Source organism: Triturus cristatus, chromosome 7, assembly GCF_964204655.1.
Source record: "Triturus cristatus chromosome 7, aTriCri1.1, whole genome shotgun sequence".
Lineage (NCBI taxonomy): Eukaryota > Metazoa > Chordata > Amphibia > Caudata > Salamandridae > Triturus > Triturus cristatus.
Genome location: NC_140590.1, coordinates 498,828,422 through 498,844,767, shown reverse-complemented (window position 1 = coordinate 498,844,767; position 16,346 = coordinate 498,828,422).

Below are 16,346 nucleotides of genomic sequence, written 5' to 3'. Positions count from 1 at the left end.
AGACGCGCTACATAACCAAATTGGTAGATCGCTTTAGTCTAGCCCACCCTGTTGGTAAGAATTTTTTCCCCCCTTGATTGCCGTTTACCAGCACCCCACCTCATACCTCCTCACTGAGGTCCAACCCTCAGCCTGAAGTCTGACCATTTTTTGCGGACACTTCATTCAACTTGTCTAGCATTTTTCCGTCCCTCGGTCTCGCCCTATTTAGCTAATTCACCTATGGCATCAAGCTAAGTTCCTTGCACATTCTCCCCCAAACTACCCTCTCGGGTCTGGCACTGCATCCGCCCCTACGACCTCCACGTCGCACGCCAACTGCTGCACCGTCGCACGAACCTCCTTTAATTGACTTCAGCGACGCACTACTCGCTCAACAGCAGGCACTTCACCAAGCATTTGTGGATCATTCCAGACCGGCTTTCTCGTCCCAAGCTCACTGCCACGTACACAATGAAACGCATGGTCACTCATCACTGAGCGCATGCTGCACTCTTCCTGAGCCTACAATTGCATCTCTACTTGTTGTTTCTGATGCTGTCATACTGAATAATGATTTTTAAACTTAAATGTTGTTTTTTATGTTTCCTTTCTCCCCATTTTTTCCTCATTAACGTCCACAGGCTTTGTATTCATACCAGGCAATTGTTTTATATCTCTTTGTCCTGATGATGATCCCAATACACTAGGAGCTAGGGATAGAAACGTTACGTCGACTTTCTAGAACAGCTCCACATGGTATCCATTGTGTAAATGTATTGTGGTTGCTATCGGCTAGTGCCTACTTATGATTGATTACTGTATAGTAAGCCGCCTTGTTCGCTCCAAAGCCTTTTTGCCTTTTTGTATTGTCTCCTATTTTCTTTATTTTTGTATTTTTTCCCCTTACCTTTTGGTTGAAAACTTGGTACAGGCTTGTGCCTTTGTTTCATCAGTTTTCACTACCCTAAATTATTATGCAACAATAATCAAGATTAAATGCTTCTCTGTCCGGCTGGACACAGGAGGAATCAACATAGGTCTCATTGAAGTCTATGTGTAATTATATTACCTATCCAAGTTTATGCTAGGGACTATTGTTAACTAAAATACGAATTCACCCGTGGTCCTTAGCTACCTTTTCGGGTCCCCTTGTTACTTATACTGTCACATAGCGCAATCGCTGGATTGCAAGGGTTTCTCTACCCTCCCCAACCTATTACAGGTCTGGCCTTCCTAGTATAGTTTTCTAATTTTTTGTACAACCCTTTACCTTATTCCCCACTCTGTTCCAAGATCATAGTATGTCAGCTTTTGCACCACTGTACACTGATGACTATATCAAACAACTTTGCTCAGGTCCTTCTTTATTATCTGACACGACAGACATACCCACAACATTAAATACCTCAATACCGGAACAACTAGAGAAACTTAAGAAAAAGCAAGTTCGTTTGCAACTCATGGTCTTAATGCTCACTGAATATCTCAAAGCAGAAGTTATTCCCCAAGGCCTACAGGTACGAAATATTCCGGGAATCTTTACCGACAACCCTAAGTATATAACAAACTTTAGCTATATAGGAACTACATGCTCACGTCACTGGTTAGTATTAGGAATAGACATTGCCACTGAAACACTGAAAGCATTAGAAACAGAAATTTCAGATCTCCATTAACAAATTCAAGATTCTAATCCTACCTTAGAGGCCAAAAAACTACTTGAACAGGTTGAAAAAACTGTATCAGACTTCCATAGAATCGAGCAGAATAAGAAGTCTAACAAAATTAAGAAAGACCTTAGATCCTACAGCATAGAGTCCACCTATCCATATTTACATAAAGACTTCTACACCAACAGATCTTACGGCACTCATCAAAATAATCGCCCCTGGGGTAGATACCATAGACGCCAAAATCTTGTAGGCTTTTCAGATACTTCAGCAGAGTCATCTGACAGTTCAGACCCTGGTGAAGGCACAAGTACCACAAGACGTGGAGGTGCCCAACAACCGCCTTTTTTAGCCAGAGGCCCTCAAGAACCTCCACAGCGAGGAAGGGGCAAGAGAAACCAACGATGGTACAACCCACCGGGAGAACGCAGGACTCGCAACAACTTCTACCAATGGTAGCGAGCGATCACTCTCCCGTCCAATACGTCGACACCATTCCCATCTTCAACTTGTCCAACCATCTACTTGCCACAGATGAACTTTCCCTCCTTAAAAAAGGTCTATCTTTTGTCCCTACAGTGCCTCCTAACTTCATGGAATTACACACAGAACTTCTCAGATTTTTTAGGCACATTCGCCTCAAAGCTTTTTTCCAGCTACATCCCACCCCAGAACAATTTCGAAACACTCCATTCCGACCACCATCCACCTTCTTACCATCGGCATCAATGATCCCCTCTGAAATAGTCACTTTTGAGAAAATGGTTCTTAAAGATCTGGCCACTATTCAGAATAACAAGCACTTCATTCCTTTCAACATTACATTGAAAGAAAAACTGGCTATTGGTCAACTCAAAGAGAATGACTCATTAATTATTAAGAGTGCTGACAAAGGTGGAGGCATAGTCCTTCAAGGAAAGACAGCCTATGTGGCCGAAATTCAACGACAGTTGGATAATAAAGATCACTATTTGGTACTGGCAAAAAATCCCACTAAAGAGATTCAAGAATTAATTCAGAAGACAACCACAGAAGGCCTCCAGGCCGGTTTTCTTTCCAAAAAAGAAGTCAACTTTCTTAATGTGAAAACACCACGCACCCCAGTCATATATACACTCCCTAAAATCCACAAAAACTCAACCAACCCCCCAGGTCGCCCTATTGTTTCAGCCTGCGGCTCAATCCTAGAACCACTAGGCGCTTATGTTGACTTCTTTATTAAAGAATTTGTCCCCAGTACACAATGTTATGTCAGGGATTCGATGGCGATGATCAATCTTATTGAACACTATTCCTACAACCCTACATTTGAAACATTGTGCACTATGGACGTTGAATCGCTCTATACAAACATACCACAGACATCCGCCCTGCTGGCAATTAAAAAGACCCTTGACTCTCGACCTCGTCCTCACGCAGTCCCCACTACTTTTATCCTACAACTGCTTGAAATTTGCCTTACACGCAATTTCTTCCTTTTTGACAACATCTATTACCAACAAATCAAAGGTACCTCAATGGGTGCAATTTTTGCCCCAAATCTGGCAGTATTGTTTATGGACCAACTAGAAACCAATGTCATCCTCACTGACTCAAACCCGTTCTTCCCTTGCATTTGCTTCTGGCGAAGATACATAGACGACATTTTCATAATCTGGAAAGAAAACACAGAGTGCCTAATCTCCTTTGTACATTGGATGAACAACAACTGTTTGGGTTTGTCATTCACCACCACGACTTCCAAAGAGTCTATTGCCTTTTTAGACCTCTCAATCTTTCATTTCGAAGGGGAATTACTTACACGCTTATACCGGAAACCAACGGAGCGCAACACTTTACTGAACTACACTAGTAACCATCCCAGGGCCCTAAGAGACTCATTGCCCTATTCTCAATTCCTTAGAATAAGGAGAATCTGCTCTTGCAAAACTGACTATTACAGAGAAGCTAATTATCGCGCATTAAAACTGAAAGCGAGTGGCTACCCTAAGAGAACCGTGAAGAATGCCTCCAAACGTGCATGGTATTGCCCTAGGGATATCCTACTCACCCCTAAACCAAAAAAAGAAACACAAAGAATAGCTTGTGTTACCACATTTTCGCCAGTTTCAAATAAATTAAGAAAAATGATACTTCATCACTGGCCAATTCTGAACGCAGGAAATCTCACATTAGACAAACCACTTTTTGCGTTCAAAAAGAACAAAAATCTGAAAGATCATCTAATCCGCGCCTCCCTACCCTCTCCTACGAATATTTCCACCCTTGAGGGAGTTTGGGGCCTCCCACCCGTTATAGGGCATTTCAAATGTAGAAACTGTAATGTTTGTGTTTTTTCAATGGAAGGCAAAAGTTTCATGTTCCATAACATTACCACACTCAGCAATTCCTTTTCAAACTGTAACACAGCGAATGTAATTTACTTAATCATGTGCCCTTGCCAAAAGATCTACATTGGCCAAACCACACAAAGAGTAAAAACAAGAATTTGCCAACACAGAAGCCGAATCAGATGCAAAACTCCAAACGCGCCCCTCGTCGATCACTTCGGAGAGGCCAATCACACCGAAGATGACATCCGATGGACAGTTTTGAAAGTACTGAAATTACCACAACGTGGTGGCAACATGGCCCAGATTCTAAACGGAGAAGAATTGAAAGCAATTATCATTCATGACTCAATTCGTAAAGGCCTGAACAGGACAGAAGATTGGGCAACGCTCCTTTAAAACTTTGCACTCCAAAAACAGAGACTTTTCTCCCTTGAACATTCTCATTTTTGCTGGATCGATGATTGTTTGCAATTACTTGTTCTAATGTTTCACTTGCACCGTTAATATGATATCTAACTGCTGTTCAAACTGTATTTCATATTGTTGTATGCCTTTCAATATTATTAGGCTATTCCCTCAATTTCTCATCATTCCCACGAGCACCTCTTTCCCCAGTCAAAAATGGCCCCCGCACTCACGCCATTTTCGGTTTCATTTTTCACCAAGCACTCCTTCCCCAATCCAAAATGGCCCCCGCATTCTCGGTTCCACATTGTCATAGTCCCATCTTTATTTCCACCAAGCCGTGCCATCTTAACCCACCACTGCACTCCCATTCCTAGTCCCCATCGCCGGTTGACCCTGACTCATCTACACGACATCGAGACTCTTCTTGAGGTAAGCGCTAATCAGATCAACTGCTTAGCCTTTAGGACACATCTTCCCTCCCCTAATGTGCCCTTCCTTCATCCAGCTCAACTCAGGCACACGGACAGCCATTGCAGCTGCCGCCCGGACATCTCACTAGACGTGTCCCTACTAAACTCAGAGAACGGCTGACCTTAGCCTACCCCCCTTGATACTTTGTCGAGGTAAGCGCTACCTACGCTCCCCACACCAACCAATAATTAATTTTTCACCCCCCTCCCCTCCTCTAAATATGTTCTTTCCATTCAGCCCAACTACGTACTTCACGGACAGCCTCTGCAGCTGCCGCTTGGACTCCTCACCACACGCGCTACTTAATCGCGAGGCTCTTTCGAGGTAAGCGCTACTCATGCACAATTCCTTTGACCCCGCGCCCTCACTCCCCTTCGCTAATGTAATTTCTCCTCTTAGCCCCACTACGCAATTACCGACAGCCTCTGTCACTGCCTCCAGGACACCCCACCAGACACGCCTCCAGGATACCCCACCAGACGCGCTACATAACCAAATTGGTAGATCGCTTTAGTCTAGCCCACCCTGTTGGTAAGAATTTTTTCCCCCCTTGATTGCCGTTTACCAGCACCCCACCTCATACCTCCTCACTGAGGTCCAACCCTCAGCCTGAAGTCTGACCATTTTTTGCGGACACTTCATTCAACTTGTCTAGCATTTTTCCGTCCCTCGGTCTCGCCCTATTTAGCTAATTCACCTATGGCATCAAGCTAAGTTCCTTGCACATTCTCCCCCAAACTACCCTCTCGGGTCTGGCACTGCATCCGCCCCTACGACCTCCACGTCGCACGCCAACTGCTGCACCGTCGCACGAACCTCCTTTAATTGACTTCAGCGACGCACTACTCGCTCAACAGCAGGCACTTCACCAAGCATTTGTGGATCATTCCAGACCGGCTTTCTCGTCCCAAGCTCACTGCCACGTACACAATGAAACGCATGGTCACTCATCACTGAGCGCATGCTGCACTCTTCCTGAGCCTACAATTGCATCTCTACTTGTTGTTTCTGATGCTGTCATACTGAATAATGATTTTTAAACTTAAATGTTGTTTTTTATGTTTCCTTTCTCCCCATTTTTTCCTCATTAACGTCCACAGGCTTTGTATTCATACCAGGCAATTGTTTTATATCTCTTTGTCCTGATGATGATCCCAATACACTAGGAGCTAGGGATCGAAACGTTACGTCGACTTTCTAGAACAGCTCCACATGGTATCCATTGTGTAAATGTATTGTGGTTGCTGTCGGCTAGTGCCTACTTATGATTGATTACTGTATAGTAAGCCGCCTTGTTCGCTCCAAAGCCTTTTTGCCTTTTTGTATTGTCTCCTATTTTCTTTATTTTTGTATTTGTTCCCCTTACCTTTTGGTTGAAAACTTGGTACAGGCTTGTGCCTTTGTTTCATCAGTTTTCACTACCCTAAATTATTATGCAACAATAATCAAGATTAAATGCTTCTCTGTCCGGCTGGACACAGGAGGAATCAACATAGGTCTCATTGAAGTCTATGTGTAATTATATTACCTATCCAAGTTTATGCTAGGGACTATTGTTAACTAAAATACGAATTCACCCGTGGTCCTTAGCTACCTTTTCGGGTCCCCTTGTTACTTATACTGTCACATAGCGCAATCGCTGGATTGCAAGGGTTTCTCTACCCTCCCCAACCTATTACAGGTCTGGCCTTCCTAGTATAGTTTTCTAAATTTTTGTACAACCCTTTACCTTATTCCCCACTCTGTTCCAAGATCATAGTATGTCAGCTTTTGCACCACTGTACACTGATGACTATATCAAACAACTTTGCTCAGGTCCTTCTTTATTATCTGACACGACAGACATACCCACAACATTAAATACCTCAATACCGGAACAACTAGAGAAACTTAAGAAAAAGCAAGTTCATTTGCAACTCATGGTCTTAATGCTCACTGAATATCTCAAAGCAGAAGTTATTCCCCAAGGCCTACAGGTACGAAATATTCCGGGAATCTTTACCGACAACCCTGAGTATATAACAAACTTTAGCTATATAGGAACTACATGCTCACGTCACTGGTTAGTATTAGGAATAGACATTGCCACTGAAACACTGAAAGCATTAGAAACAGAAATTTCAGATCTCCATAAACAAATTCAAGATTCTAATCCTACCTTAGAGGCCAAGAAACTACTTGAACAGGTTGAAAAAACTGTATCAGACTTCCATAGAATCGAGCAGAATAAGAAGTCTAACAAAATTAAGAAAGACCTTAGATCCTACAGCATAGAGTCCACCTATCCATATTTACATAAAGACTTCTACACCAACAGATCTTACGGCACTCATCAAAATAATCGCCCCTGGGGTAGATACCATAGACGCCAAAATCTTGTAGGCTTTTCAGATACTTCAGCAGAGTCATCTGACAGTTCAGAACCTGGTGAAGGCACAAGTACCACAAGACGTGGAGGTGCCCAACAACCGCCTTTTTTAGCCAGAGGCCCTCAAGAACCTCCACAGCGAGGAAGGGGCAAGAGAAACCAACGATGGTACAACCCACCGGGAGAACGCAGGACTCGCAACAACTTCTACCAATGGTAGCGAGCGATCACTCTCCCGTCCAATACGTCGACACCATTCCCATCTTCAACTTGTCCAACCATCTACTTGCCACAGATGAACTTTCCCTCCTTAAAAAAGGTCTATCTTTTGTCCCTACAGTGCCTCCTAACTTCATGGAATTACACACAGAACTTCTCAGATTTTTTAGGCACATTCGCCTCAAAGCTTTTTTCCAGCTACATCCCACCCCAGAACAATTTCGAAACACTCCATTCCGACCACCATCCACCTTCTTACCATTGGCATCAATGATCCCCTCTGAAATAGTCACTTTTGAGAAAATGGTTCTTAAAGATCTGGCCACTATTCAGAATAACAAGCACTTCATTCCTTTCAACATTACATTGAAAGAAAAACTGGCTATTGGTCAACTCAAAGAGAATGACTCACTAATTATTAAGAGTGCTGACAAAGGTGGAGGCATAGTCCTTCAAGAAAAGACAGCCTATGTGGCCGAAATTCAACGACAGTTGGATAATAAAAATCACTATTTGGTACTGGCAAAAAATCCCACTAAAGAGATTCAAGAATTAATTCAGAAGACAACCACAGAAGGCCTCCAGGCCGGTTTTCTTTCCAAAAAAGAATTCAACTTTCTTAATGTGAAAACACCACGCACTCCAGTCATATATACACTCCCTAAAATCCACAAAAACTCAACCAACCCCCCAGGTCGCCCTATTGTTTCAGCCTGCGGCTCAATCCTAGAACCACTAGGCGCTTATGTTGACTTCTTTATTAAAGAATTTGTCCCCAGTACACAATGTTATGTCAGGGATTCGATGGCGATGATCAATCTTATTGAACACTATTCCTACAACCCTACATTTGAAACATTGTGCACTATGGATGTCGAATCGCTCTATACAAACATACCACAGACATCCGCCCTGCTGGCAATTAAAAAGACCCTTGACTCTCGACCTCGTCCTCACGCGGTCCCCACTACTTTTATCCTACAACTGCTTGAAATTTGCCTTACACGCAATTTCTTCCTTTTTGACAACATCTATTACCAACAAATCAAAGGTACCTCAATGGGTGCAATTTTTGCCCCAAATCTGGCAGTATTGTTTATGGACCAACTAGAAACCAATGTCATCCTCACTGACTCAAACCCGTTCTTCCCTTGCATTTGCTTCTGGCGAAGATACATAGACGACATTTTCATAATCTGGAAAGAAAACACAGAGTGCCTAATCTCCTTTGTACATTGGATGAACAACAACTGTTTGGGTTTGTCATTCACCACCACGACTTCCAAAGAGTCTATTGCCTTTTTAGACCTCTCAATCTTTCATTTCGAAGGGGAATTACTTACACGCTTATACCGGAAAGCAACGGAGCGCAACACTTTACTGAACTACACTAGTAACCATCCCAGGGCCCTAAGAGACTCATTGCCCTATTCTCAATTCCTTAGAATAAGGAGAAACTGCTCTTGCAAAACTGACTATTACAGAGAAGCTAATTATCTCGCATTAAAACTGAAAGCGAGAGGCTACCCTAAGAGAATCGTGAAGAATGCCTCCAAACGTGCATGGTATTGCCCTAGGGATATCCTACTCACCCCTAAACCAAAAAAAGAAACACAAAGAAAAGCTTGTGTTACCACATTTTCGCCAGTTTCAAATAATTTAAGAAAAATGATACTTCATCACTGGCCAATTCTGAACGCAGGAAATCTCACATTAGATAAACCACTTTTTGCGTACAAAAAGAACAAAAATCTGAAAGATCATCTAATCCGCGCCTCCCTACCCTCTCCTACGAATATTTCCACCCTTGAGGGAGTTTGGGGCCTCCCACCCGTTATAGGGCATTTCAAATGTAGAAACTGTAATGTTTGTGTTTTTTCAATGGAAGGCAAAAGTTTCATGTTCAATAACATTACCACACTCAGCAATTCCTTTTCAAACTGTAACACAGCGAATGTAATTTACTTAATCATGTGCCCTTGCCAAAAGATCTATATTGGCCAAACCACACAAAGAGTAAAAACAAGAATTTGCCAACACAGAAGCCGAATCAGATGCAAAACTCCAAACGCGCCCCTCGTCGATCACTTCGGAGAGGCCAATCAAACCGAAGATGACATCCGATGGACAGTTTTGAAAGTACTGAAATTACCACAACGTGGTGGCAACATGGCCCAGATTCTAAAAAGAGAAGAATTGAAAGCAATTATCATTCATGACTCAATTCGTAAAGGCCTGAACAGGTCAGAAGATTGGGCAACGCTCTTTAAAACTTTGCACTCCAAAAACAGAGACTTTTCTCCCTTGAACATTCTCATTTTTGCTGGATCCATGATTGTTTGCAATTACTTGTTCTACTGTTTCACTTGCACTGTTAATATGATATCTAACTGCTGTTCAAACTGTATTTCATATTGTTGTATGCCTTTCAATATTATTAGGCTATTCCCTCAATTTCTCATCATTCCCACGAGCACCTCTTTCCCCAGTCAAAAATGGCCCCCGCACTCACGCCATTTTCGGTTTCATTTTTCACCAAGCACTCCTTCCCCAATCCAAAATGGCCCCCGCATTCTCGGTTCCACATTGTCATAGTCCCATCTTTATTTCCACCAAGCCGTGCCATCTTAACCCACCACTGCACTCCCATTCCTAGTCCCCATCGCCGGTTGACCCTGACTCATCTACACGACATCGAGACTCTTCTTGAGGTAAGCGCTAATCAGATCAACTGCTTAGCCTTTAGGACACATCTTCCCTCCCCTAATGTGCCCTTCCTTCATCCAGCTCAACTCAGGCACACGGACAGCCATTGCAGCTGCCGCCCGGACATCTCACTAGACGTGTCCCTACTAAACTCGGAGAACAGCTGACCTTAGCCTTCCCCCCTTGATACTTTGTCGAGGTAAGCGCTACCTACGCTCCCCACTCCAACCATTAATTAATTTTTCACCCCCCTCCTCTCCTCTAAATATGTTCTTTCCATTCAGCCCAACTACGTACTTCACGGACAGCCTCTGCAGCTGCCGCTTGCACTCCTCACCACACGCGCTACTTAATCGCGAGGCTCTTTCGAGGTAAGGGCTACTCATGCACAATTCCTTTGACCCCGCGCCCTCACTCCCCTTCGCTAATGTAATTTCTCCTCTTAGCCCCACTACGCAATTACGGACAGCCTCTGTCACTGCCTCCAGGACACCCCACCAGACACGCCTCCAGGATACCCCACCAGACGCGCTACATAACCAAATTGGTAGATCGCTTTAGTCTAGCCCACCCTGTTGGTAAGAATTTTTTCCCCCCTTGATTGCCGTTTACCAGCACCCCACCCCATACCTCCTCACTGAGGTACAACCCTCAGCCTGAAGTCTGACCATTTTTTGCGGACACTTCATTCAACTTGTCTAGCATTTTTCCGTCCCTCGGTCTCGCCCTAATTAGCTAATTCACCTATGGCATCAAGCTAAGTTCCTTGCACATTCTCCCCCAAACTACCCTCTCGGGTCTGGCACTGCATCCGCCCCTACGACCTCCACGTCGCACACCAACTGCTGCACCGTCGCACGAACCTCCTTTAATTGACTTCAGCGACGCACTACTCGCTCAACAGCAGGCACTTCACCAAGCATTTGTGGATCATTCCAGACCGGCTTTCTCGTCCCAAGCTCACTGCCACGTACACAATGAAACGCATGGTCACTCATCACTGAGCGCATGCTGCACTCTTCCTGAGCCTACAATTGCATCTCTACTTGTTGTTTCTGATGCTGTCATACTGAATAATGATTTTTAAACTTAAATGTTGTTTTTTATGTTTCCTTTCTCCCCATTTTTTCCTCATTAACGTCCACAGGCTTTGTATTCATACCAGGCAATTGTTTTATATCTCCTTGTCCTGATGATGATCCCAATACACTAGGAGCTAGGGATCGAAACGTTATGTCGGCTTTCTAGAACAGCTCCACATGGTATCCATTGTGTAAATGTATTGTGGTTGCTGTCGGCTAGTGCCTACTTATGATTGATTACTGTATAGTAAGCCGCCTTGTTCGCTCCAAAGCCTTTTTGCCTTTTTGTATTCTCTCCTATTTTCTTTATTTTTGTATTTTTTCCCCTTACCTTTTGGTTGAAAACTTGGTACAGGCTTGTGCCTTTGTTTCATCAGTTTTCACTACCCTAAATTATTATGCAACAATAATCAAGATTAAATGCTTCTCTGTCCGGCTGGACACAGGAGGAATCAACATAGGTCTCATTGAAGTCTATGTGTAATTATATTACCTATCCAAGTTTATGCTAGGGACTATTGTTAACTAAAATACGAATTCACCCGTGGTCCTTAGCTACCTTTTCGGGTCCCCTTGTTACTTATACTATCTCAAATGACATCACTGATGACATCACTGATGACTTCATCCACATGATCACCTGATGCACATCCTCACTCCCTAATAAAACCTTTCATACAACCACTCTAAAATGCAGACTACCAATATCGAAACCATAGACACACCAATAGCAGTTAGTACATACCAGCTCAGTGATTCATATGTCTACACACATATTTACCCACTAACCCATACAGTCACTCATACAAGTAGTCATTTATCAATACAGCCACTGATATATTTATTCATACACCCATATAGACCTTTACAAACTGGCACTCACCCAAAGAGTTACTCAAAAACCTAGTCAGTCACCCAAAGAATTAATTGCACTGCCATTTATTCACCTATACAGTTATACACACACCACGTCACTTATTCATACAGACATTTACTGTCTTCAACAATTACTGACATAAGCACACACTTAACCATGCAGCCACTGTCACAATCACTCACTGTTACTTATACTCACTTATATACTCCAACACTCACAAATACTGCCTTTCACATTTGTAGTTACTTACACATATACCACTAACACATCCATTCCCTCACCAATACAGCTATATGTACACTCACTCACTGATACACTACCTAACACACACACTTATAAATGCATTTCACCCAGTAAATCACCCACTCACACATCCCTGCAGGGAGTCACAGCCCCCACCCACACAGACACTCAGGCACACATACAGGTTCTCAGACAACCAATCATTCTTCAATATACCTTGGCATATATAGATATAACATTCTTGTAATCTTTAGAAACACTCAGCCACGGGGCATGAGTTATAGTTAGCTCAATTAAGTATAACGGCCAAATTTCTCTGGTTTTGTATAAGTGAAATTTCTAACTAACTCTAACGTCCTTGAAACCTATGTTTTTTTCAGTGAATTTCTAAGGTTTTTTAAATGCTAATTTCTAACTACAATGTCCCTGAAACCAATGGTTTTTTCAGTAAATATATATATATATATCACGAGAAATGCGCATGCGTGCGCATGCGCAGTTTTAGCAAGAATTAGCAGAAATGGTGATGAAGAGGAGGAAGGCAGCCCGGGATGCCACAGTTCAGGTAAGTGGTTTAAATTTACTTATTAGTTTTATAATTTATTGTTAATATTATAGGAGGGTGGAGTTGGGGGCTGGCCAACTCCGCTACAATGCGGAGTAAGCATAGATTTGCCTTCTCTGTGTTCTCCACGGAACACAGAGGAGGCAAATCTCCGCACACTCCGTGGGTGGAGCGGAGGTCTCCACCCAGGGCTAGTTATAGTTAGCTGAGCTAACTATAACTCCCGCCCTACAATGCACTTTCTATGACCACATCTCTCATGACATGGTGAGTGACATCACTGATGACATCTCAAATGATATCACTGATGCTATCAATGATGACATCATCAAGGTAGTGTAAGTGTTTTTGAGAGTTTATGGGTGTTAACTCCTTAACCGTGGCGCAAATTCTGCCGCGGTGCAGGAGTTTTGTTGAGTGGGCAGGGCCATGTCGGCCAACGGACGTGTGCAGCACTACCGAGGTCGTGCTCGCGACAGCCGTTAGCCAATGCGCGCATGCAACGGGTTAAACACATATACTAACATACTACAAAGTTAAATTAGTATACTAGGTGCACTATTACTGAGTGATACTATATCTAACACATATCATGGGAGTGGCTGTGTGACTGTATGTATGGGTGTGTGAGATGCAGTATGGATGTATAAGTGGATGTGTGAGTAGCTGTGTGAGTGAGTACAATGGAGTGTGAGTGAGTGGTTGTGTCAGTGGTTGTATTGGTTAGTACTGGCAGTGTGAGTGTCTCTATGGGTGGGTAACAGGGTGTGTAGTGACTGTATGGGTGACCGAGTGGGTGTCTGAATAACTGTATGAGTGAGAAGTATGTGGTATGTAAGTAGCTAAATTGGTGAGTGAGTGGCTGTTTGAGTGAGTATTTGGTTAAGTGAGTCAGTATGCGATTGGCTGTATTGGACAGTGAGTGTCTGTGTGAATGGCTGTATGGGTGAGTGAGCAGATGTGTGAGTGGTTGTATGAATGTGAAAATGGATATATAAGTAATTACGTGGATGCGTGAGTAAATGCTTGTATGGGTGAGATGAGTGGCTGTGTTGAGAGGCTGTCTGGATGAGTAAGTGGGTGTGCAAGTGACTGTGTAGATGAATAAGTGGGTGTGTGAGTAGCTGCATAGCTGAGTGTGTGGCTGTGTGAGTGGCTGTATGAGTGAGTGACTGGCTATATCAGTAGCTGTATGGGTGAGTGAATGGTTGTGTAAATGGCTATGCAAGTGAATAAATGGGTCTGTGAGCGGCTCTATGGAGGAGTGAGTGGGTATGTAAGTACTGGTATGGATCTTTGAATGAATATATGTGATTACTTATGTGGGTATGTGAGTGAGCATACAAGAGGTTGTATGAAGTTATGAATGGCCATGTGAGGGATACTGTGGATGATGTCATAAGTGATGTCATCTGTGATGTCACTGACCAGCTAATGAGTAATATAATATGTGAGGTCATAAACAGTGCATTGCGGGGGCAAAAGTTATAGTTAGCTCAGGTAACTTGGAATTTCACTGGCTTTGTACAAGTGAAATCTGAGCCTAACTATAACATCCCTATAACATTTTTTTAGGTGAATTTCTATAGTAGCATTTGCAGAGTGGTGGAGAAAGGGGGCAGGGCTTTCTATCAGCTCTCAGGAATTCAGCTGTATGGAACTTACTAGAAGTAACAGGAGGGCTTCTTGCCCCTGCGGTCCATGCAGGCTCTCAGTCTCCTGTGTGAACCAGAATTTCTTTCACAGAGAGGGAGCTGCTAAACATGCAGCTCCCACTCTGTGAAAGCAATTCTGATCCACTTCCAGCAAGTGAGAACATATTTAATGCTCTTGCTTGATGGAAGTGGAGTGTTTGTAATGGCTTGGCCACAGCGATAAAGCTCCCACCAAGCCATAGCAAACAGCTATGTCCTGGAGGTAGGCACCCTGAGACATAGCAGAGCTGGCCATAGGGGGTGGCGTTCCCCAGGGCAATCTTTGGCTCAAGAAGGGGGTCCTGCTCTTTTCTAATTTTCTGGGCCTGCCTCTCAGAGGTGGTGGTTCCTGGGGCCAGGAATGGTCTGTGGGGGTGTTAGAGTGGCCACCCTCTCAATTACTTTATAAGAATATAGCCCATGAAAAGTTTTGGGGTGATCTGTCAAACAGAAGAACAAGAAAAAAGGGCGGTCCCGAAACACAAAATCTCCATGCCTTTTCCATACAATTGTTTTGACAAGGCAACAGCAAAACCTGCTGAACAGATTTACACCAAGTTCGGCAGGAAGCTAGATATTGTCCGCAGATAGTGCTTTTTGTGATTTGGTGTAAATCCGTTCAGTACTTTTTGAGATATTAGGGATACAAAATATAGATAATAGATGGTTGGGCTCACAAAAGTCTTGAGAGCGTCCCATGAGAGTGAGAATTCAAATATGGAGCCCTATGATTGGGCGAGGAGTCCATTTTTCCAGCGAGCCTGCATGCTTTTGCAGGAGTTTAGAGGCTCCCACAAGTCTTGCGAGTGCTGTGATTGGCTGACTGTTAAAGGTTTAGAAATGAAATGGCTTCCATTACTATTTGCTGTGAAAAATTGCAGGTGATGTGGAAATGAAGTTAAAAAAACCTGTACCAGGGGGCTGCTGAAAGGCAGCCTGTCCCCCTAAATTTGAAGTGAAGGTCTCTAAGATATAGCGGCTGTGATATAAAATAAACACATATTGTTTAAAAAAGAAATTATGATCTTGTGGAACTCTTGTGGGATCGTGAATAGTAAAAAGGAGTCGATGAGTTCTCAATACATCCTACTAGTAGAAATGTATATTGTGGCCCTTGTTATTGAGAGGAAGTGTAAAAGACATAAGTACTGTGATGAGTAGTAGGTTAAATATTTTTTCGAAAAATGTTACGATCTCACAAGACTCTCACTGGATCTGAAAAATAGGAATGAGTAGGTTACATTTGCACACACTGTGGTATACACACTTGTTATTGTAGGAGGGTGCCTTAGTGGAGATGGTGTTTATCAGAGTCGACTATTTACACCCATCAACCTGGGAAGAGTTGTGAGTAGAGTTAAATCTCTCCCCACACCCTACTATGCACACCCATTATATAATAGAAGGAACTAAGTGGGAAAGCCAGTCCTTCCCCCACGCGTTACCATGAACATTTGAGAGAGAGTTCTGAAAGTAGAGGCCAGTCCCTTCTCACATACTACTGCGCACATCAGTCATATGAGAACGAGGTCTGAAGGGAGAGTCCAGTAAACCCACACACCCTAGTATGCACATCCATCATCTGAGAGAGAGGTCTCAAAAGAGAGGTCAGTCCATAACACACTCTACTATGCACACCAGTCATCTTAGAGAGAGGTTTCAAAGAAGAGATCAGTCCATCACACACTCTGCTATGCACACCCGTCATCTGAGAGAGAGGTCTCAAAG